Raw genomic sequence first — 23,184 nt, 5'->3', positions numbered from 1 at the left:
TTATAACTGGCAAAACCATTTGAAAAGGACATAGGGGGAGAAGATTCTAAAATGAGATGATTTGAGCTATGGGATCAGCTCTAGTAGAGAGGTCTATTGACATTTGGCCATATACATGGTATAAATTAAGCATGGTATATATACTAGATGCTTTTTTTTTGTGGGGCAATGGGGGTTAAGTGACTTGCCTAGGGTCACCCAGCTAGTAAGTGTCAAGTGTCTGAGGCCAGATTTGAACTCAGGTCCTCCTGAATCCAGGACCAGTGCTCCATCCACTACACCACCTAGCTGCCCCTGACAAAAAACTTCTTAAAAGACAGAAAGCTCGAAGAAGAAATCAAATCCACATGGGATTGAGAAGCTGTGGGTATCATCTTGCTGTCTTGTCTACTACTGGAGTGGTACCTAAGATGTGCTCAGGCTGAAGAAGATATTGCATCTCAATATTGTCACTCAGTTACAACAATCAATCATTGTGTTCACTTGTTCAAGAATTCATCCAGCACCAGACCTAAAAGAATAGCAAGATAGCACTTTGCCCCAGGATTATTTCCATCTAAGCTATAATGCACACAAAGATGGGGGGGCGTGGAAATTGACGATAATACTTACTCTTCCCTGGCCCACATGAAATACATTCCAAATCTGGAATGAATTTCAGTGGTACATGTGTTATATAAGAATTGACCCTAAGGAGGAAAAGCATTCTCTTTTTCTCCTTATATTTATACATATAAGAACTGTTCACTGACCATCCATGAAACACAGTAATTATGCACATGGAACATTCACAAACCTAGAGCTCAAAATAATGACTCTCATTTTGTAAAAACTCTAACATGTGATTTATGTCCTATGGAATAAAGTAGGCTAGTGATGAAATTTCTGTATTTCACTTTTGTCGTGACACAATCCAGTGGCTTTTGGAGGATCCTTATCTGAAGGAGTTCTCCTAAGACTGAGAGCTGCAAGTTCTTTACTTAATTCTTGTCTATTCAAGAAGCTACCTATCCTTGCTTTTCTTCCCTTTCTGTATCCAATTTTGTTCTGGCCCCCTTATAAAGAATTAATTTTCATTTATTAAATAGATTTGAAATTGGCTTTTTTTCCTCCACTTAACCATAGTACAGATTGGTATTTATAAAGGATTTCACTGTATAAAAATGTCCTTGGGGAAAATGATTGTTAGTGCGGAGAAAGTAGGAAACACATTGAAAGGCCCTTAAAATTAAAGTGATTTTAGGATGATATTCAAGGGTCCATGATGAAAATGTGAGAAAAGAGCAGACAAGCTTTAACAGACAATTCCCTGTAGCAAACCCCACCTTCAGAATCAAATGATTGACTGAAAGGTGTTGAGAATAATAGAGTCTGCTTCATTTATTGTTTGTTAATTGGAAAAAAGGCCATGTATGTGACTATGGATAGAGCTCCTGGAATCAGAAGAAAGTGAAGCTGATGACTTTGAACGATTTTGCCTCACTTGTATCCAATGCATTCACAAGGGAAGATACCACCCTTGTGTCATTGGTCCTCTTCAAGAATAAAGGACAAACAACAACAAGGGTTCTGCATGAGGATCTCTTTCCAGAAAATACTTGCTTTCAAATTCTACCTCAGACACCAGTTGTATAACCCTAGGGCAAAACATTAAACTCTGTTTGCCTCAGTTTCTTCATTTGTTAAATGATCTAAAAAAGGAAATAGCAAATCACTCCAGTGACTATGGAGAAATCACTGAAGTTATTCTCTTTGCCTCAATCCACTAGATGAGAAAATGGCAAACTAACATTTTTACCAAGAAAATCCCATGGGCAAGCTATGGCCCATGGGGTCTTAAAGACTTAGACGCAACTGAATGACTGAATTTTCTGACTCTAACCCCAACCCTATGTGTAACACCAGCCTTTTAGAGGCAGTTGGATGACTCAGTGGATAGAAGCCTGGGCTTACAGTGAAAATAATCATCTTCATGAGTTCAAATCCAGCCAGAGATACTTACTAGCTATGTGACCCTGAGAAGGTTTGCCTCAGTTTTTTTCATCAGTGAAATGAGCTTGAGAAGGAAATGACAAATTGCTCAAGTATCTTTGCTAAGAAATCCCCAAAAGGAGTCATAAAGAGTTGGACCCAACTAAGCAAGAGAAAACAAAAATTAAAGTTCAAGAACATATTCTTTCTCTTGAGAGTAGGGAAGAGAGAAGTTGGAATCTACAAAGTTCTATTTTGTTTCTGTAAATACCATTTCATATTTTGTCAATGACAAAGAAATTCAACGAAGCATTGAAATCAAACATTTCCATAATTAAATGAGAAAAGATACTTAATTTTCTGATATTGTTTATTTTTCCTAATAGAATAAGGTTTCTTTTTTTCAAAAGAAGGTAATGTTCTCAACTTTATTGGGAAATTCTTGCCTGATTCACAGTCTGCCTCTAACTGTTGGGCCATATATGTTCACATTAGATAGTGTTTAAACTTGAAAAGAATGAAATCTTATATAAATATAAAAATGTGTTTTTTTTTCCTTTTAATTATTGCTACTCTATAAAACCTGACTATAGTTCAGATGGGATGTGCCTGAAACAAAGGCACAATTAGGGCCAGTAAAACCCATCAGAACTACTAGCCAACATTAAGATAGTAACAACACAGATTTCATTAGCTATTTTATGAGTTTACAAAGAGTTTCTCCAAAACAATATTCTGAAACTGGTAGCACCAATATTAAACCCATTTTACAAATGAAAACCTGAAAATTGGCATAAATGACTTTCCTAGCACACACAATGAAAATTTGGCATGTGAAATAAAATTATTTTAGTGGGAGTGATGACCCTAGTTCATATCCCCCATTCCCTACCTCTAACCCCAGCTCTGAGAGAAGACAGAAATAGTGGCAATAAAATCATATAGTAGTGTGTGTGGGGGGGAAGGATTGCAGGAGAAAGATGCGACCACAATAGAATCTCAAAAGTTGTGACTGTTGGTAAGATAATGAAGAACCACAAAGTATGATAAATGTGGGCCAAAGGACCAACAGTGCACCCTACATGCCACCATCATGGTAGAAAGTTTGAACCATGTCATAGTCATGGTTCTTCTGGCCCAAGATCACGCAACTAGAAAGTATCAAAATTTGGACATAGAACTTAAATTTCTACATCTACTTCATCCATCTTTCCAATACATTGATCTTTTACAATACTACCTTGTGTTGTAATGGATTCTTAGAACTCTAATTATTAACCCAAAAAAGAAAAAAAAATGTCTTCTGCTTTTCAGAGTCATCAAATCAAGTACCAAAGTTTTTTTTCTTTGTTTATTTGTGGTAATTTGAGGTAATTTAGTGTCTGCTAAGTGAAGGTTTAGTGATGATCTCTTTAATCACTTCCAGTTCCATAATTCACTGATAGCTATGTTAGGATATTTAATTCCTAGAAACTTCCAAAATCTTGTGGAGTACACTCTCCTTCAGCTGTAGGCCAAACTGGACACCCTCTAGGATCCCTTTAAGCTCTGAGATTCTACTAAAAGATCTGGAAGGGACCTTAGAAGCTGGTTAGTCCAATCCTTTTTACAGCTGGCTTAATATTTGCCAGGGGTGGTTAAATGACTTGCCCAAAAGTCATAGTTAGAAAGTAGTAAAGCCAAGATTTGAGCCCAGCTCCTCTGACTTGAAAGTCAGTATTCTTTCCAACAGGAGAACTGACTTACCTAAAACTACACAGGTAATTATTGGTGGTCCTAGAACTAGGATCAAAGCCTTCAAACTCCTGGACCAGGATTCTGTATCACTCCACATTTCACCTGGCAGATAGTCATCATATAATTTCATTCATAGAGACAAGTAGCCCCAGCAATATGCTTTAGAGGAACCTGCTATTTGAACTCAAATATGTAAGGAAAAGTTTGAAGATCCTCTTTCTAATTCCTGATTCTTTGAATTATAAACATTCAAGCCTAAAGAAAAGTGAAACTATTGGCAGTCACAGATTGTCTAAAGGCACTAAGCATGCTGAATTCCAACAACTAGCTTTTTTATCACACAATGGAAAAGGAAATTTGAAGTAAATTAAAACTTTCTGAAACTAAAAAAGGTTTACATATAGAACTAGTAGGGAAGGAGGGACATACCCCAGACATTCTTGGCCTAACCATTGTAATTTTGTCATAATGTCACTATTATATTATAACTAACCAATCATGGCCCTAAAATGCAGAGTTCCCTATTATAATAGAAAGATTTTTAGTTCATCCAATGGTCCTGGGTTAAAACTTAGTTCTTTGTGCCAGTTGTTAAATCTATCCTCTCTTCCATAATGAATTTTTAACCCCTTCTTCCTTTAATAATGTCTTCTTTTCATGCTTTATTCCCTTCATTCTTCCTCTTCCTTCTTCATTTGCTTATATTTTATCCACCTCCTCAAAATAACAGAGGCCTGATTTCCCCTCCAAAGAATCCATGTTTATAGGAATCTCTACTATGTTGAAAAACATGACCTTGGAAGAAAATAAATATTTCATCAGGTAGGGATGTATAAGGAGTTCATCCCCACCATATAGAAACCCTAAAGAAACACACAAAGAGTATGGGCTAGGAACAGTTAAGATTGTGGAACAGCTAGTAATTCAGTTTGCCAGTTTGTTTTTATAGTGTATGAAGGGAAATAACATTAAATAAATCTTGGGGCCAAATAGTTGAGGACTTTAATTATTCAAAGTCCTATAACATTCAATTGAGGTTTTGTATATCATAAAAATAGAGTAGAAGATCTCAACTTTCAGCAAATAATATATTTGGATATATGTTTTCTTATGTATCCTCAACCTTAAAGAAATGGGGTTTTGTTTGTTTGTTTGTTTATTGCTTTGTGGTAAGCCTGAATATGACATTGTAGCACACTCATTAGGCTTACTCTCTCAACTTATACTGGAATGGCAGGTTAGGATACTAGAAGGAAGAATACAACTTCTTTCTTCAAATTCCGGGGTAAGCTTAACAGGTTGTGACTTCTAATATGGTTCTTCACAAGGTCCCCATCTGCTGTTTATCATGACATCAGTCAACCAGTCAGAATCTGCTAGTTTTGTTTTTCTTTTTTTAAGGGGTATTTACAGATGAGATATAGTCAGTATAGAATTTACACAAATATCCCCCAAACTGAGGGCACTTTCTCTCCCCTGCATATAAGAAGTCCCTGGGGAGAGTAAGAACAAACTCAAAACATGAAAGAAAAGAAATACAAATACAGAAAACACATGAAGCCAAGTCCTTTTCTCCCTTCTCAGATTCCACCAAGTTTACTTCTATCTTTGGTTGAGACCTGGAGGGGTTGGGGAGAATATGGACAAAGAACTTCCTTTCTCAGATCCCTGTGGCTCCTCTCACCTAGGTCAGGCAGAAAACTGGGCCTAGTTCCTCACTAGACTTGGCTACTGATGAGCTAAAGCCCACTGAATAGATTCATGAGAATCAAAAATAATCTATATACAATAGTCTTAATTCAGTTTTTTCATTAGCTTAAGAGAAAGCCATAACCCTACGAAAAAGACACAACTTCAGTTTTGCTTGAGGTACAAACTGTTAAATTAGTAACATATTAAATTGGAAATAGATGTTTCTTAAAGATAAAAGTATAGGCAGATCAGAAACGGATGCATACATAGCATTTACAGGAAATTCTAAGAAAACTTTGTAATTGAACCTTTCCAAATTTCACTTGAAGCAAGTGTCATAAGGATCATAAGACCAGGAAGGGGTTGCAGTGAGAGTGGAGAGCAAAAGACATATGTCCATTTGTCTAATTCATAGTAGGATACCTTTAAAAATAAGTAGCAGGAGAAGTTCCATTTATGTTACGCTTGAAGATGTGCAGTTTTCTTGGTTTATTTCATGGAATTGAGGTAATGCAATAGGTATCATTATTTCCATTTTCCAGATTTTTTAAAAAAATAGACTCAGAATGGTTTGGGTACAAGTCAGTGTCACATTCAAAGGAACCATTCTTTTTTGTTTCAAGCATGTAGTTTTCATATATATGGAAACACAGAGTTATACATATATAGATATAGATATGTGTGTATGTATGTATATACATATATGTATGTATGTATGCATATATGTATGCTTCTAGCTTTTGTTCTTTGGTGTCAATGGCCCTAGTTCATCATCCTAATCTCAATAGTAAAATTGAGCTACAGCAATTAATTGTATTTATTTATTTTCTCTTTAACTATGGCTGAAGACGTTATCTATCATTGTTATGGTTACTATCGCAGTATTATATATGTATTTGAGGACCCATTAGCAATTACTGTAGCATGCTGCCTCTTAAAAGACCAAAGACCTATGATTTTGCCATAGTTCCAACAGAAAAGGTGGAGAAATGGGTAAAGAAAGAAAAAATTCTATTAATTAAGTGGGAGGGATTGAATATTTGTCATAGTTAAATAAAACCCTCTTAATACTGTTTGTTAGAGTAATATTACAACTAAAAAGAAGTTGATTTGTACATGTGTTGAAGCATTAAATAAACTTGCTCTACAAATTCCCCAAGTAGATTTTGTCTTTTACACTTGTTAAATATTCATTTGGTATGACTTCCTTAAAGTCAATAGGCATTACAAAAAATGTTACTGTCAAACTTAGGAAGTTTTTAAATATTTATCATTTTTAAATTATACTCAGTTTCATGTCTCCTATGAAAAATGCTGTTATCCTTAAGGTATGAGCCTTGCTCATTTCCCTTCTATTGTACAATGGCCCCATTTATTAATTTCCCTTCTATTGGGCAAGTTTCCATCGTCTATCTTTTATGCAGTTTTTGAGCTACTTCCTGTCTAATTATACCTGAATGATACAAATAATTTTCTAATTGGTGGTTGATCCCATTGTCCACTTTCAAAGTATAAATTGTAACATGCTTGTTTTCTGAATTTTTTTAGAACTGCAGTGTCCCAAACAAAGTTAAATGGAAGGATGAGAGCACATAATAGATCTATGAATTTGTCAGCATGGCCAACTCCAAGTCTTAGATGGGAAATTCCTTCAACCAACCCATCCTTTGACTTTGGTAGATAAGTCCTACAGATGCATCTCACAATCCCTATGACTTAATAGAAAATTCCTAGGAAGTTGTCTGAGTCACAGAGAGGTTAATTGTTTTGCTCAGGGTCACACAGGTAATCAGTCTCTGAAGTAGGCTCTGACACCCAGATCTTCTTAACTCTAAGCCTGAGTCTCTAAGCATTACCACATGGAATCCATAGATTTAGAGACATTTTTGCAAAATGCCATTTGCCTTCACAAAAGAAATGGACAAAATGGTAATATATGGATTATTAAATTCAAAATTTGACACCTGTTCTTTGAAGCCATCTAAGAACAGTCAGCATCTACATAAAGATATACCCATTGGTTCAAAAATATTAAATACATGTATCATGATGGCATTGTGTAGTCCCACTTAATTTTAGCTTATTTTTGAAATCATGATCCATATATTAAAAATGATGATATATTTCTCTTCCTCGCCCTACATAATAAGCCAACCCTTGTAACACAGATTAAACAGTGAGGGGGAAAAATAGTTCAGGAAAACCAACATTTAACCCCAGACACAATTAAATGTGGGGTTGTATCAACCTGCATCTATGGATGAATGCTTACTTCATTATTAACAAGATCTTTAATTTATCCATGTCAATAAATCCTCTTGCATCATAAATCAAAAACAATTCACAATTTAGATGAGTCCACAACTAAGGTAGTAGAGGAAAAAAAATCACCTGATAACAATACCTCTGGTGATGACGACCTCCAATTCTACCTAAATCTTGAGGCTTTTCCACCTTGGTGGGACCTGTAAGCCTTTTGTGTTCCAGTCACATAAGACTTCAAGAACTCAAGGCTATGTCCATACCATAATGATTCACTGAAAAGAATATTCTCATGGAAGATTGATATGAGTGCACCTTAAAGTCAAAATCTTATAGTTATGACTATGAATAAAAGAAAACCCACAAAATGAAGTTGTTGTTTTTTGTGGGGGGTGGAGTTGCTATTGCCATTGTTCTTATTTAAGAAAATAATCAAATAGATACCTAGTGATCTCATTTCACTCTTGAGGCAAAAACCTATAACATGATTTTATATCATAAAACTATAACACGAATTATAAAAGACCTTTCATCACGTTTCCCCTTTGTGGGCACATCCTACCAAATATTCATGGGAAAATGCCCTGATAATTGCACCATAGTATTATTCAGTATTTACTCAATACAGGCAGCATATTTATGTCTTTCAGTGATCCACTAGATAGGGGAGCTTCCAGGGTTGCTTTTTAAATTAAAAAAACAAAAAAACAAACAAATAGCTGTTTCCTTTGTACAGTACTTCTATGTTCCACTACGTCAAGTGAAGTAATGGAATTTGGGGGGGAGGGAGTTTCTTCCTTCAAAGAAAAAGCATATTTAAAATGGACATTTTGTTGATACTTTGCTTATATAGGTTGCTTCCTTATTCCTATCCCTTTGCTTGTACATCACAATCATTCCTGAACACATGACCCTCCCACCCAAAGTCTTTTTTCTTTATTTTTTCTTCTTTTTCTTTTCTTTTCTTTTTTTGTTTTTGTTTTTGTGGGGTTTTTTTTTGTAAGGCAATGAGGATTAAGTGATTTTCCCAGGGTCACACAGCTAGTAAGTTTCATGTGTCTGAGGCAAGATTTGAACTAAGGTCCTCCTGAATTCAGGGCCAGTCCTTTATCCACTGTGCCCCCTAGCTGCCCCCACAAAGTCTTTCTTTGCAAAAAATTAAATAATCTAACTAAAACCAATCCATATTGTCACTGTGTCTGACAATACACGCAATATTCTGTACCAGTAGTTCCATACCTCTCAAAAAAAAAAAAAAAGAGGTAAGGAGTACTCCGTCCTTTCATCTCTGAAGCCAAGATGTGACATTATAATTACACAGTAGTCAGCTTCATTTGGGGTAACTAACCAGTTCAGTGTATAGAGTGGTGGGCTCAGAGTCAGGGAGACTCAACTTACTGAATTCAAATCTGTCCTCAGACACTATTAGCTGAGTGACCCTGGGCAAGTCACTTAACTCTGCCTGTCTCAGTTTCCTCATCTGTAAAATGAGCTGAAGAAGAAAACATCAAACTCCTCCAGTCTCTTTGCCAAGAATAGCCCAAATGGTGTCACAAAGAATCAGACAAAACTGAAATGACTGAGGAACAGCTTCATTTTAGTACTATTTTCACTTATGTGGTTATAATCATTTGGGGGTATTATTTCTGATTCAGACCTGAAATGAAATCCTTATTTGGCTTCTCTTCAAGAAAAGTTCTCCATAGCAGACTGATTACCCTGGGTGATAAAGACTGTGCCAACAGTCATAAACTCTAACTAGTCCTACAAAAAAGGAAAGATTTCAGATACAGGTCCAAGAATGAACTCTATGTCTATTGTCCAATAACTAGCATAACTAAATGCCAAAACTTATTGCCAGGTAACCCACAGGGTAATGAATATTTTGGTCATAGTAATGCTGAAATGCCATTTACTAAGCCATAGAACAATGGAAATCAGTAAGTAAAGGGCACACACACACACACACACACACACACACTAACTATTCTTAAAAGACAAGTGTATTTTTTGCTATTGCATGAAAAGGGATGATGTAAATGGGGCTGAAGGGGAAAAAGGCAGCAGCAGCTGAGCTGAGGGCATCTCTGTGTAGGAGCAGAAAGGCAGCAGAATTAAAAAAAAAGAGGTTAGGGCTTGCCTTGATGCTTCCCTCCCTAGTATAATCAAAAAAGCACTAGGTTGGAAGTCAGGAAAACTGGCTATAAAGAGTAAGCATGATGTTGGGGGGAGGGATGGACTTCAAATGAGAAGACCTGGGTTTGAGTTACAGCTCTGCTATTTACTATTTGTTTGACTGTGGATAAGTCACTTTATCTCATGGGTATCAATTTCTTCATTTATAGAATGAGATGGCTGGAACATATGGCTTTGAAGGGTCCATTCAGCTTTAAGATTCTTTGAATCTACACCTCCAGTGACCTTGACATCATACAATGTAATGATTTAATGGTTAATACAAGACAAGGCCAAGGCTAGTTAAAGTAGCAAATCAGCTAGGATTTACCTAAAAGTTTTCTTTGCTCTCACCATTCTCCCCCACCCCCTGCTTCCTCACACACAAACAAACTCATTTTTTATCCTCTGTATATGTTCTCTTCCTTCTTTCTTGGACCAGTTGAATCAATTTCTTGGTCCTCATTCTGTCCCTCCCAACCAATTCTATTTATCTTGAGCTTTGAATCTTCATAAGAATGCCCCTTTTGAGCTTTACTATCTAGTGGGCATCTGATATTGTTTTTCCTACCCTCTTTATCTGTATCTTATTCTTTGAAGTCCATATTGCATGAACCCCAAGGACTGAGTGATATAATAAAGGGAGGGAAACAACAACACCAGTCTTAGTATCAGAAGACCTGAGTTCAAATTCTACCTCCCATACTAACAAGCTATATGACCCTAAGCAAAATATTTAACCTCTAAGCTAATAATACACTCCCTATTTCACAGGGTTGCTATGAAAAAAGTGCTGTTGCTTTGAAAAAAAGTGCTTTGTAAACCTTTTATTTATTTTTAATTTGGGGGGGGGGGCGGCAATGAGGGTTAAGTGACTTGCCAAAGGTCACACAGCTAGTGTCAGTTGTATGAGGCTGGATTTGAACTCAGGTCCTCCTGAATCCAAGTTCAGTGCTTTATCCACTGAGCCACCTAGCTGCCATAAATCTTAAAACGATAAATAATTGTGAACTTTTGTTGCTATTATTATTGATGTGAACTAATCTGTACTGATTGATGAGAACTTAATAAGTTATGCACACACATATATGTTTATATGTATATGAGCACATATGGGTGTATGTATCTATACATACATACATTTGCAGATATATGTATATGAATCCTCTCTGTTCTGCCAGCTAATGTTACAAGGACTTTATAGGGAATTTTACATCTTTGTTATCTAATCCAAAGGAAGGATCTAAGAGTGAGAACTGCATCCCAGGAGAGAGGGCATGGTGGGTATCATCTTTGGAAAGACAGAAAAATAAAAACATGATCAGGGAAATATCTAAGTATCACAAATAAAGAGGAACTGGCAGAACTAGAAATGATAGGAACTTTAGTGCCTGGGAGAGGTGAGTTGTGTGTGTTTGGGGTGGGGGGGTAGGTTAGATAACTGCTTTTTCTTAGTATCTATGAGATGAAAAAGAAAACTGGACATAAGCTAACATACAGCCTAGATTTTGGAAAATCAGGTTTTAAATGGTTTGTAGAAAAAAGAGATAACATCCTGAGGCCTAAATAACTCAAAGAGAATTAAACCAAGAATGCTTTCAAGGATGAAATTCTGAAGACACAAAGGAAAAAAAAAAAGCTAATTTTCTTTTTTGTTGTTGTTTTGGTTTGGTTTGGTTTTTGCAGGGCAATGGGGGTTAAGTGACTTGCTCAGGGTCACACAGCTAGTAAGTGTCAAGTGTCTGAGGTCGGATTTGAAACTCAGGTACTCCTGAATCCAAGGTCAGTGCTTTCTCCACTGAGCCACCTAGCTGCCCCCAGAAAAAAGCTAATTTTCTAAAAAGACTGATGTGAGGAACAGGGGACTATCACTAAACTTGGATTTTAAAGATATGTGGAGAACAAGAAAACAAGAACAGATAATGGTAGAAATAAAAGTGGTCCAGTAAGAGTGGCCTCATGAGCAACAAAGTCTAAAAGAAATTGATACTGAGGAAAAAAAATTAAGGACAGCAACAATGAGGGGAGGTTGTTTGATTGTAGGGTGGAGGGGGGGGCGGGGTGTGGAGGACACAAGTAAGGATGTGCCTGCTGTTCAGGGCAGCTGGAATGACAATAACGGAGAATAATGACTGGACTCATTTCACTTTTCTCCTTAGAATAATTTTTCTGCTAGAAAGGGAGAAAAGGCTAGATGCTGAGTAGTTGAAACCCAAGATAAGTAAGGCAACTATAAGAAAACACCTGGCTGCCCCAAATGAGTTAAAGTGACCAGGAGTCCATTAGCCAGAGATATATTATGTCAGGAGGAATTTTGCAATATCCATAAATTTGTCTGTACTGTGAATTGAGCCTGCTGCTGAGGATTACAATACCTTGATGGAACACAAACTGGAAAGTAATCAATCAGTCCATCAATGAATATTCATAAAGTACCTACTGTGTGCCATGCTGATGCTAGGTACTTGGAATACACAGACAAGAGAAAAACAGTCCCTACCTTCGAGATTACATCTTTTTTTTTTTTTTTTTTTTTTTTTTTTAGTGAGGCAATTGGGGTTAAGTGACTTGCCCAGGGTAACACAGCTAGTGTTAAGTGTCTGAGGCCAGATTTGAACTCAGGTACTCCTGACTCCAGGGCCGGTGCTTTAACCACTGTGCCAAGTAGCTGACCCCAAGATTACATCTTAAGGGTGTTGGAGAGAGGGAGAGGGAATTTACAACTTATACCTATAGTTGTATACTAAACAGACACAAGATACCTTTGTAAGAATGACAATAGTATCTGGCCGAGGAGGGGAGGAGGTCTCATTAAGAAGATGGTATTTTATCTCTGTCTTGAAAGAAACCAAGAATTCCAACAAGGAAGGGAGAGTGTTATAGGCATAGATGGCAGACAGTACAAAATCATGGATAAAGGAAATGCTGCAAGAATGCCAGCATGTTTGAAGGAAGGGAAAAATTAATGATAATTCTGGAAAATAGAATGGTGCCATGTTGCAAAGGGTTTTAAAAGCTAAACACTGATTGCATCAGTCCCACAGGGACTATATGTTGGAATCATGCTACAGTAACAAAGAGTACCCATTCTAGTCAAGGGTCCCTCTGGCAAAGTGGCCCAATGACTCCTGTTTATCAGTCTTTGGCCATATTATTTCACAGTTTAGACCACACAACGAGAATTGCTGGAATTTTTTATTTCATTTTTTTTTTCCTGTTATGTTTTCTGCTGTAAACAAAATCTTAGAAATTGGCAGAGAAGGCAGAAATGTTGAATGACAACTGCCTGTTTTCAAATCTATTTGAGTTCAGAAAGAAGAGAGGCTTGAAATAGCAGCCACAAAGTCTGAACCCCCTTCTTTACTCTTTTTTTCCTTTCACTTTGTATATTACCAATGATATTACAGATTACATGAGGAAAGACTGAGTAAATGAAATATCAGTATGGCTATCACCATGTAATCTATACAAATTAACAGATTTGTGAATTTCATATCCCCATTTTACAGATCAGGAAATTTATTATTAAAGACAGAGCTTGATCTTTTTTCAGAGAATCAAGTTGTTTGGGGCAAATGGAAATTTCTGATTATGATACTATTTTATGAAACCTGAGTCCTAGGTTGTGGAAACCATAGGGTTATCAGTTTAGAGCAGGGAACAGCCCAGAAAGGCCATGTAATCAAGCCACCTTATTTTACAGATGAGGAAACTGAGGCCCAGGGATGTTAAATAATATGCATAAGGACACTCAAATATAGTTACAAAAACTCAGAATCTCACAAGTTGGAAGGGACCTCAGAAGTTGTCTGAACTAACTTCTCTTCTGAAAGATGAGTCTTCTCCAGAACATTCAGCATAATTGGTCATGTAGTTATGGCTTGATAACCTCTAGTACCAAGGAAGTTATCACACCACTGAGTCGCTGTTTCCTAAAACAAGAAAAAAAAATTAATGAAACAATGGAAATAAAGACTGCCTTCAGATCAAAGACCTTGGAGGGAACAACATGGTACAATAGGAAAGATGCTTAACTTAGAGTTATAAGAACTGGGTTCAAATCCTAGCTCAATCAATTACTACCTATGTGATCTTGGGTAAGCCAACTAATCTCTCTAAGCCTCAATTTTCTTATCTGTAAAATAAGAGGAGTAGACTATATGACCTCTATGGTCTCTCTGCCCATATATATATATATATATATATATATATATATATATATATATATATATATATAATAAAGACTATAGGAATGTGTGCCCAAAATGGTATGGAAAGGGAGACACAGTGTAGTGCAATCAGGAGACCTGGTTTAGGACTTGATGCCCCATTTCATCATGTTTCTGCCATTATTTTTGCTGCATACCCTCGAACAAATCATAAAACCTCTAATGGGCAGCAAGGTGGTGCAGTGGATAGAGTGCTGGCCCTGGAATTAAGAGGACCTGACTTCAAATCTCACATCAGACACTTACTAGCTATGTGACCCTGGACAAGTCACTTAATCTGATTTGCCTTAAATATCAGGGGTCATCTACAGTTGTCCTGATCTATAACTTGCCACTGCACCCAGATGATTCTGGAGAAGAAAGTGAGGTTCATGACCTTGCACAATCCTCCCTCATTTAAATCCAATTCAGTGCAAGTCATGACATTGGAGTGATGTCATGGCCCTCTTTGAGAACAAAGGGCAAACAGCAACAACAAAAACAACAACAATAACCTCTAAGAAGCAGAGCCAGTGCCTCTGACTACAAATATGACACTACTACTTTCTGTCTCTTAAGCTGTAAGCCTTAGTTCTTAGAAGATGGGTGTCCAGTGCTGTAGCGAGTGCTGGGTCAAAGTGAATTTAATGAGGATGACCAAGAATTACTTCTCTTTTATTCCACATCCACTTAAATATGTGTTACTACCTCTTCTCTCTCTAGGAAAAAAAAACCCTCTTCTTTATAATGATCATGGTTACAAAAATTTATTTACATCGTGATTCTTTTTCTTTCATAATTAAATTTGGAATTTCTAGTCTCCTCAGTGAAGTTAAAATATTTTCCAGGCTTAGTCTCAGAATTGAATCAATAAAGGTAGCAGAGTATAGTAGAAACAATATTAGAAAGCTTTACAAGCAGATCCTTACTTGTAAAATATTTGAAATATTGTTAATATATGATGAGAAAGTATTTGCTTCATCCTTTCCTTAGAGACCATTATCATTCTTTGCATAGTTTGGATAATCCTTTCTTTCTCCCTCCTATTTGGATGGAGCAACATTTTTGTTTGAATTAATAACTGGATATTAGCATCAGCTGAATTTCAGCTGTTGCTTTTCAAAATGAAAATCTCTACTACTTTTTCCAAGTCATGCTTTAGTTGATCCTTTTAATATTTCTTCTTTCTGCCAGGTGGGTATTTCAGTCACCCTACTCCTGATGAAGGAATTGATGTGTTCTAAATAAAAAAGCAATTTACATTTGTACATCATTTCATAGTGTTCGAATTGATTTCAATATACTACATCACACGCTCTTCACTACAGTCCCTGAGGTGGATAGGTCAAACATGAATATTGCCATTTTATAGTTTAGGAAATTGGGATTCAGACTGAGTAACTTGCAGAAAGCCATAATAAAGCAATTCCGATTCAATATACATTTATTAAAGGCCTACTATCTACAAATGGTGGTTTAGATTCTAATAATACAAAGAAAAAAACATGTGTAGCTTTATAGGAGTTTACATTCTCCTAAAGAGGTACAACATTTAGATTAAGTAAAACCAAGCTTACTTATTTGTTTATCTGTGTATTTATCTATGTCCAAGAAAGCCTCCTATCTGTAACAACTATAGTTTGTTAGCCCTGCTGGCTACTTGGGTCCTTAGGCCATCTCTATTCATTTTGGGAGGCTACCAATGATCTTGTCTCTGTTAGTACTGGCTTTGCTGTTGGTCTCCTTTCATGTTACATATGTGTTTCTGTCTGATTTTCTTTTAATGTAGCTCTAGGATGGAAGAAGTTACTCGAGTTTCTTGATTGTTCTTCAGTCTTGTTTGAACTTTAGGTTTTTATTAGTGTGGATATATGAGAGATAGGGAATCTGCTTCTATTCAGGAAGTACAAAAGTGAAACTCTGGATAATTTCAGAATGAGGATCTGGCACTATAACCTAAGTCTTCTAACTCTGCCTGATATTATTTCTACTCTGTTATATTACATTTATTACTTCAGTTCTGAGACTGATCCTGGAAAATATTTTGACCACTAAATAGTAAAGTATAGGGTACACTAATTTCTCTATTCTCACCTTGAATGACCCTTTCTGCAATAATGATAATATCTTTGACATTCCCTACCTTGCTCAAGGCAGAACCCATTGCTTTTCTTGTGGGGTGAGGTAAAAGGGAAGGGAAACAATGCACTAAGGAATATCAGTTGGATCAATGGACAATAGCAGTGAAGACCTAAGAGGAAGCTTAAAATGTTATGGGCACATGAATCTGGGTTCATCTGACACTAGCAGCTACCCCACAGTGTCCAGGCCGAGCCTCCACCTTTGTTGCCACCATGACACTCAAGTTTGACCCTAATGAAATTTAAAGTCATGTTTTTAAGGTGCACTGGTGGTGAAGTTGGTGTCACATCAGCACTGGCCCCCAAAATTGGTCCCTTGGGTTTGTCTCCCAAAAACATTGGTGATGACATTGCTAGGGCAACTGGTGACTGGAAAAGGCTAAGGATCACAGTGAAACTTACCATTCAGAACAGACAGGCTCAGATTGAGGTTGTGACTTTCTGCTTTAGCCTTGATCATCAAAGCCCTAAAGGAACCTCCTTGGGACAGAAAAATATTAAACACAGTGGAAACATCAGTCTCAATGATATCAACATTGCTCTACAGATGAGGCACTGATCCTTGGCAAGAGAGCTCTCTGAAACCATTAAAGAAATCCTTGGAACAGCTCAGTCTGTGGGCTGCAACATTGATAGCAGGCACCCTCATGATGTTATTGATGACATCAATAGTGGTGCTGTGGAATGCCCAGCAAGTTAACCTATAAATGAGACTATTGCAATAAATTAACAATTGACAACAACAACAACAAAAATGTTATGGGCACTTGGACTCTGGCAATGACACTGTCCTCAGTCAGTATGATGATATTCCTGCTATATTTATTAGCTTACTTGTACTTCCCAACAACTCAGTGAGGTAGGTGCTATTGGTAAAATGTCCATTTTATTGATTAGACAAAGTCTAGAGAGGTTGACTGATTTTCCTAGGGTCATACAACTCATTAGTTTCTGAGATTTAAACACAAGTCTCCTGAAGTCAAATTTAGTATTTTATCTACTACACCTATTGATTACTCCCTCTTCAACTTTATTCCCATGGCTCTGAAATTTCATAATTCTCTTCTTAGTTGTCTACAAACTAATTTTCTGACTCCTGTATTGTCAACTCTTCTTCCTTCCATGTTTTAAATATGGGTGTTCTCCAAAGTTCTGACCCCAGTCCTCTTCTCAGTATTTATATTATCCCTTTCCATGTCCTCAGTAATCACCTTTGTGTACATGACTCCCAAATCCAAATTACCAATCTAAATTCCAATCCTGTGCTCCTGTTCTACATTTCTATCTATCATTTGACTACTTAAATTCAACATATACAAAATGAATTTATTATTTTCCACCAAGTAAATCAGACCTAATGTCCCTATTTCTTTTATTGGTAAAACTATTCTCTTGGCCATTAAGCTCAAGAATATATTTGACTCTTCCCTATCCCTAGAAAATTGGATCTCTGTTGCTAGACATATTTAAATATTCGATCAAGGACTAGGTATAAGTTGTATGATGGCAAGGATCATGTATTACCTAAGGTTTATCAAACATAAGCTCCAGAAAGATACACTCATATTTGAGGATTAATCTGAGTCAGCATAAAAATAAAATGGCAATTTATAAACTCCCACCAATATTTCTTTTTTACCAGACTAAATGGCACATTAAGTCAAGCAAAATGTATTTGATTAAAGTAGAATATTAGCAAGGTGTACATAATAAGGAAAATTCCCTCTTACACAAAGTGGGGTATTCTTTCTCATGAACCTACTTTTTGTCTGAGGAAACATGCAGAAAGAACAAACGCAGCTAGAAGATGCCTCCAGAAGAGGGAAAACATATATCCTTGACAAATCATGTTTCCTGGATTGTATTTCAAATGGAATGTAGTTTGCCTCTGAAGCTGCGAATTTACTCCTTCTCTGAAGAGATTTTATTGTGGAATTATCTGCTAGAATGTGTTTTCCACTGAGCTATGAGTTGCTTTCTCCATTGAACCATGAGTTGGTGCTTTTTGCTTAGCTGTCTTCTATTTTTCCACCTGTAGTTTCCTTTTGAGTGAGACATCCCATAATCCAGAATTATTTCAGCTATTTTTCAAGGGGGACCCACAGTCTCAATCAGTCAGCAAAAGCCAATAGGTCAAATATGTCTTCTGCAATCCTTTACTTTTATTTCTGTGACCACTCCCCCTTGTCATGTGAGTCAAGCTGAAATAATTCCCACCATGCTCCTGCCAACCAGCATTGGGGCACTCAGATTGCCCTAGATCTTCATATTAGCAAGACCTAAGGAATGAGATGGGATAGCCACCTGCATCCTTCTTTTCTCTAGTTGTAACCACATTTCTTTCCTGCTTGCACTCATCTCCCAACACTTATCACAATGTATCTACAAGTTAGTAAACTAATCATTTTTAAATTTAATGTAATTAATTTGTATGAAATGGCCTCAGTAATAATGGGTATGAAAATTTAAATAAAATATTTCACCAATTCATTTATTTCTCTCCCATCTTCACTCAACAGAAGAAAACTACTAGAATGCATGGAAGTTTTGTAGGTTATTTAAAGGGTCACCAAAAAGATATATGTATTATAGAATCCTTCATTGAGAGTCTATATATATATTTGCTGCCTCTCAATGAAGGTATCTATAATATATATCTTTTTGGTGACCCTTTAAATAACCTGTGTGTGTGTATGTGTGTGTGTGTGTGTGTGTGTGTGTGTGTGTGTGTGTGTGTGTGTGATAGAAGCTTTCACTGAAAGGCATCATACATAGTGGTGAGAATACTACCTGACAAGAGTAGGAAGACCTAGGTTTAAATCCTATTTTAACAATTGAGTGACTTTAGGACAAGTCATTTAACCTCTCTGTACCTCAGTTTCCTTATCTGTAAAGTGTAGATAATAACACCTACCTCAAAGTGTTGTTGCAAAGCATAAAATGAGATACTATATTCAAAGATCCTTGCAAAACTTAGAATGTTATATGTGTGCTATAATTATTGCTTTGACTGCCTTGGGCCTCCTGTATTAAATCTGAACATTTGAAGTTTCATATCTTTGTAAAGGAATAATGTGCATAAATAGTATCATACTTTAACCCCCATCCCCTTCAGATGTGTGGAGTTTGATGCAGTTTGGTTCCAGATGCATAACTTTCATTAATAATGATGAGAGTATTGGGTTTGCATGAAAAAGACACCTCCTAAATATTAGTTACAAGCTAGAATGAACACTTCACCCTTCATTGACCATATGGAATTGAAATGATGAAAATGAAAAACTGTATATTGAGCTCATTGGTTTCGAGGCACCTTATTTTTACAAGTAACAGCTGTCAGTGCTCTTCAATAACCTTCCCATCAGCAGGGAGTCCCTCTAACATTAACAAAGCAAGACTTCATCTTTGGGTATTTAAGGGTTTCCATCAATAAAAAGAAATAGGCATAGGCAAAAGATTCCATCCCCTTGACTTTCAGAGGTATGTGAGTGTGTGTGTGTGTGTCTGTGTCTGTGTGTCTGTGTGTAGAATTCCCTTTAATGTCTATAGAGTTATCTGCATACATTCTTGACACAAGGACAGAAAAGAACCTCTCTAGGTAAATAGGTAGCCACAGTATAAATAGAAGGTTATTGGAGGCTAATTCAATGTGCACTAACTGTGAAATTGGACTGTTTTATCCAACTCTCACTTTAACTTCTGTCAGAAATGGTCAGTTAAGTGGGGATAACTGGATTATATCTGGGTTAATTCCCCAATCCAATCCATCAGGGATTTTTTTTAAATCAAGCATTTACATGGTGCCTACCCCATTTCAAAGGCATGGGAAGTTACGTTTAGATACACAGTCCCTTTCCTAATAGGAAGTACCCTAAAGTACCAAAATGCTTTATTTCCAACAAATGCTTAGTAAACTCTACTGTTAGCAGAATATTGTGCTAGGTTCTAACGATACAGAAACAAAATGAAAAATATTCTCTATTATCAAGGACCTTACATCCTACAGAAGATGCAATATATAAAAAATATGCATATCCATGAAAACCTGAAGACAGAGAGGACAATAATGACCAAGATGATCGAGAAAAGCTAGGAGTTATCACATGAATTGAAACTTGAATGAAGCTAGGAATTTCAGGAAGGCAGAGGTTAGGAGGACATATATTCCATGCATGAAGAATATAGCCTGTACAGTGGGATGGAGGTGGAGGAGATGGAATGCGGAGTTGAGGAAACAAGAAGAAGTCAAGTTTGGTTGAAATATAGAATATATGAAAATATTAACTCTTTGGAACCAGATTTTGAATGGCTGTAATACAAAGCTGAGAATTTAATATTTTACCATATAGGCACCCAAATTTCTTGAGCAGAAGAGTAATATGGTTATACTTCCATTTTGGGATGGTTTTTGTTTTGTTTTGTGTTGCTTTCTTTTGATTTGGCCAACTGTGTGTAGGTCAGATAGGAGCCAGGAAAAACTGGAAACAGGAGTCCAATTAGTAGAAGGTGCAGATCAGAGGGAGATGATTTGGGGAGACAAATTACCTATTGCACTTATATTGGACTTATTAAACTGAAGAAACCTATGGATGTGCCATAACCAAGACAGTTCTTATAGCACTTAATAAACCATGCCATTCTTGCATAGGTGGGTAATTAATATATGGCTATAATTTAGTTCTTCACTGAAGTCTTACTCTGAAGGCTCCTTGTGGCATGGAGGTAATCTTGGTTTTTGAGGGGTAGTGATCATAGAATATTAGGCTTCTTAGGTCTAATGGGTAGCTGGTTGGACAGATGGATAGATATTAGATCTTGATATCCTACAAAGTAATCCTTTGCTTACAAAGCTTTTTATTTTTTTGGTGGTTGTTCAGTTGTTTTCAGGGGGAAGGGGAGAAAAATAATTTTTTGCTAAATGAAAAAACTAAATTAAATTTTTAAAGAAAGATCATAACAAGATAAACAGACTGCTAAATAGGTATATATAAATACCTGCTGAGTGATCAAAAGGTCTCTTTTGTCCAAGAATCTTCTTAGCTAAGTCCTAAGAAGCTCATCACCCACAAGGTTAACCAGAGGGTAGTAGACAGAAGGTAGATAGGAAAACCACTAATAAAAACTAGCTGTTAAAAAAATTTTTTTAATTTAAAAAAAATTTTAAAAACTAGCTGTTAAGGTAGGGAAAGGTGGTTAACATGGGAGTTGGTGGAAAACAATATCTAACATCTAAATAAAACATTCTTTTAAAAATGAAATGGATAAAAATTGAATCACATTTTTTTAAATTTTCTTTTAGGTGTAGATTGGACCATTCTTTCTGTAAGTAATTCTATAAAATTTCTTTGTAAATTTACATTTTATTCTACCATGAAAATGCTATGTTTGTGTTTTCTCATGTCAAATTGGGCTTTAATTGGGGAGTGCTGCTCTTGGGCTTTTGAACAGTTGTAAAAGTATGTGTATTCACATTTTGAAATATTAGATATTAAAATCTCACTGTTTTGAGTAAATTGACATAGTTACACCAATATTAACATAGAATTTCTTCTTGAATAATTTAGAGTTCAATGTTTACTTAGTTGAATTTTTCCTGTAAAATTCTTATTTATCCTCATATGAAAAGAGAAAGCCTATTTAAATCAAGATCATCTGATGAAAACCAATGTGAATTATTTTTATTTTTTCCAAAAGAGCAATAACAACTTATATTGCATGTAAAATATTATAGCAATTTATGGTTTGTTTTGTGTATAAAGCATATGTTCCTCTTTAAGAGATCCTTAATCTTATCAGGGTACAGAATCTCCAGTGCTACAAGTAGCCAACTTGGCTCTGGAATTAAAGAACTGCATGTACCACTTCTAATGTCACCTCTGATACTACTTTGGTCAAATTGATTTTATTGGCCTGTTTCCTGCAAAATGAGGTGTCTAGATTAGTTCATCACTTCTAGCTATAGAGCTATGAATCTATGATCTTAACCAAAATTATTTTTATTCATCTCTTTACCAAAATCTTAAGTAGAGAAACCCAATGTGCTGGAAACTAGAATCTTCCTCTGGTTCTTTTAAGACTTTTAGGTTACAAATACTATGCATCTTAATTTTTCATTTTTACTACATAATCAACCAATTCTTTTTTATTTAACTTGATCTAAACTAAAATTTTTATATTGCTTCTCATGAGCATATTATGGTCATGCAGTAACATGCTACAAGCCTACTTTAATATATCAGGAGATTGCTTGTTGGGTCAATTGTAATTGCATCTTTTCTTAAATCATGCTATTCCATGTTTTGCAGATATGGAAGATCAGTGACAGATTATTGGTCTGTTTTTGTTTTAAAATGCTCTCTTGAGACTGGAGAACACTTTAGGATCATTGAAAGCACATTTTTGTTCAATTGTTTCAGTCACAACCAATCCTTCATCACCCCTTTTGGGGTTTTCTTGGCAAGCACATTATAATCTTGCAAATTTGATCCACCCTGATCTCCTCTTCTTTATTCAGCTTGGGTCTAAATTCCTGCCTATCTCATAGTTCCTGTTGTTAAGGGCTAAAATTCTAGCTAGTCTGTCTAAAATATCTAATTAGTGGTCGCCAATAAATTATAAGCTTTAGCAAGAGTTAGACTTTTAAGCATTTATTAAGGAGAATAAGAATTTGGTAAAGAGAGAGAAAGGCCTAGATTCCTATCTATTAAAGGGAGAGCACATTTCTAGCTCCCTTCTCCACCAGAGTCCAGAGGAAAGACCGTGAGACTGAGCGCCAGTCTCTTCCTTCCTCCTCCCACTAGCCCGCGTCACTTCCTGACGCCAAAGAAAAGACTCCTGGTCTTGCCCTCAAAGACCTTCACTTCATGGGCAGAACTCTTCTACAGAAGTCTCCAGCAACATATGGGAACATTATACATTACACTGTCCACAAAATAAGTTATGATAAAGTGTCTCAATGGGCTGTCTTTCCATATACATTCTCGTAATCTGAGCAATAG

General features: G+C 36.3%; 1 protein-coding gene and 1 pseudogene across 1 annotated transcript in view; both read left to right on the top strand.

Moving 5' to 3' along the window:
• PTPRD (protein tyrosine phosphatase receptor type D) overlaps window positions 1-23,184 on the top strand; it is a 2,680,207-nt gene that overhangs the window by 1,747,213 nt on the left and 909,810 nt on the right. The window contains 1 exon segment of the mRNA XM_043972034.1: window positions 21,486-21,508. The gene's annotated coding sequence lies outside the window, so the exon portion shown is untranslated.
• On the top strand, window positions 16,400-16,886 carry LOC122753194 (annotated as a pseudogene).

This window comes from Dromiciops gliroides, chromosome 1 (assembly GCF_019393635.1).
Source record: "Dromiciops gliroides isolate mDroGli1 chromosome 1, mDroGli1.pri, whole genome shotgun sequence".
Lineage (NCBI taxonomy): Eukaryota > Metazoa > Chordata > Mammalia > Microbiotheria > Microbiotheriidae > Dromiciops > Dromiciops gliroides.
This window is presented reverse-complemented; position numbering and strand designations above follow the sequence as displayed.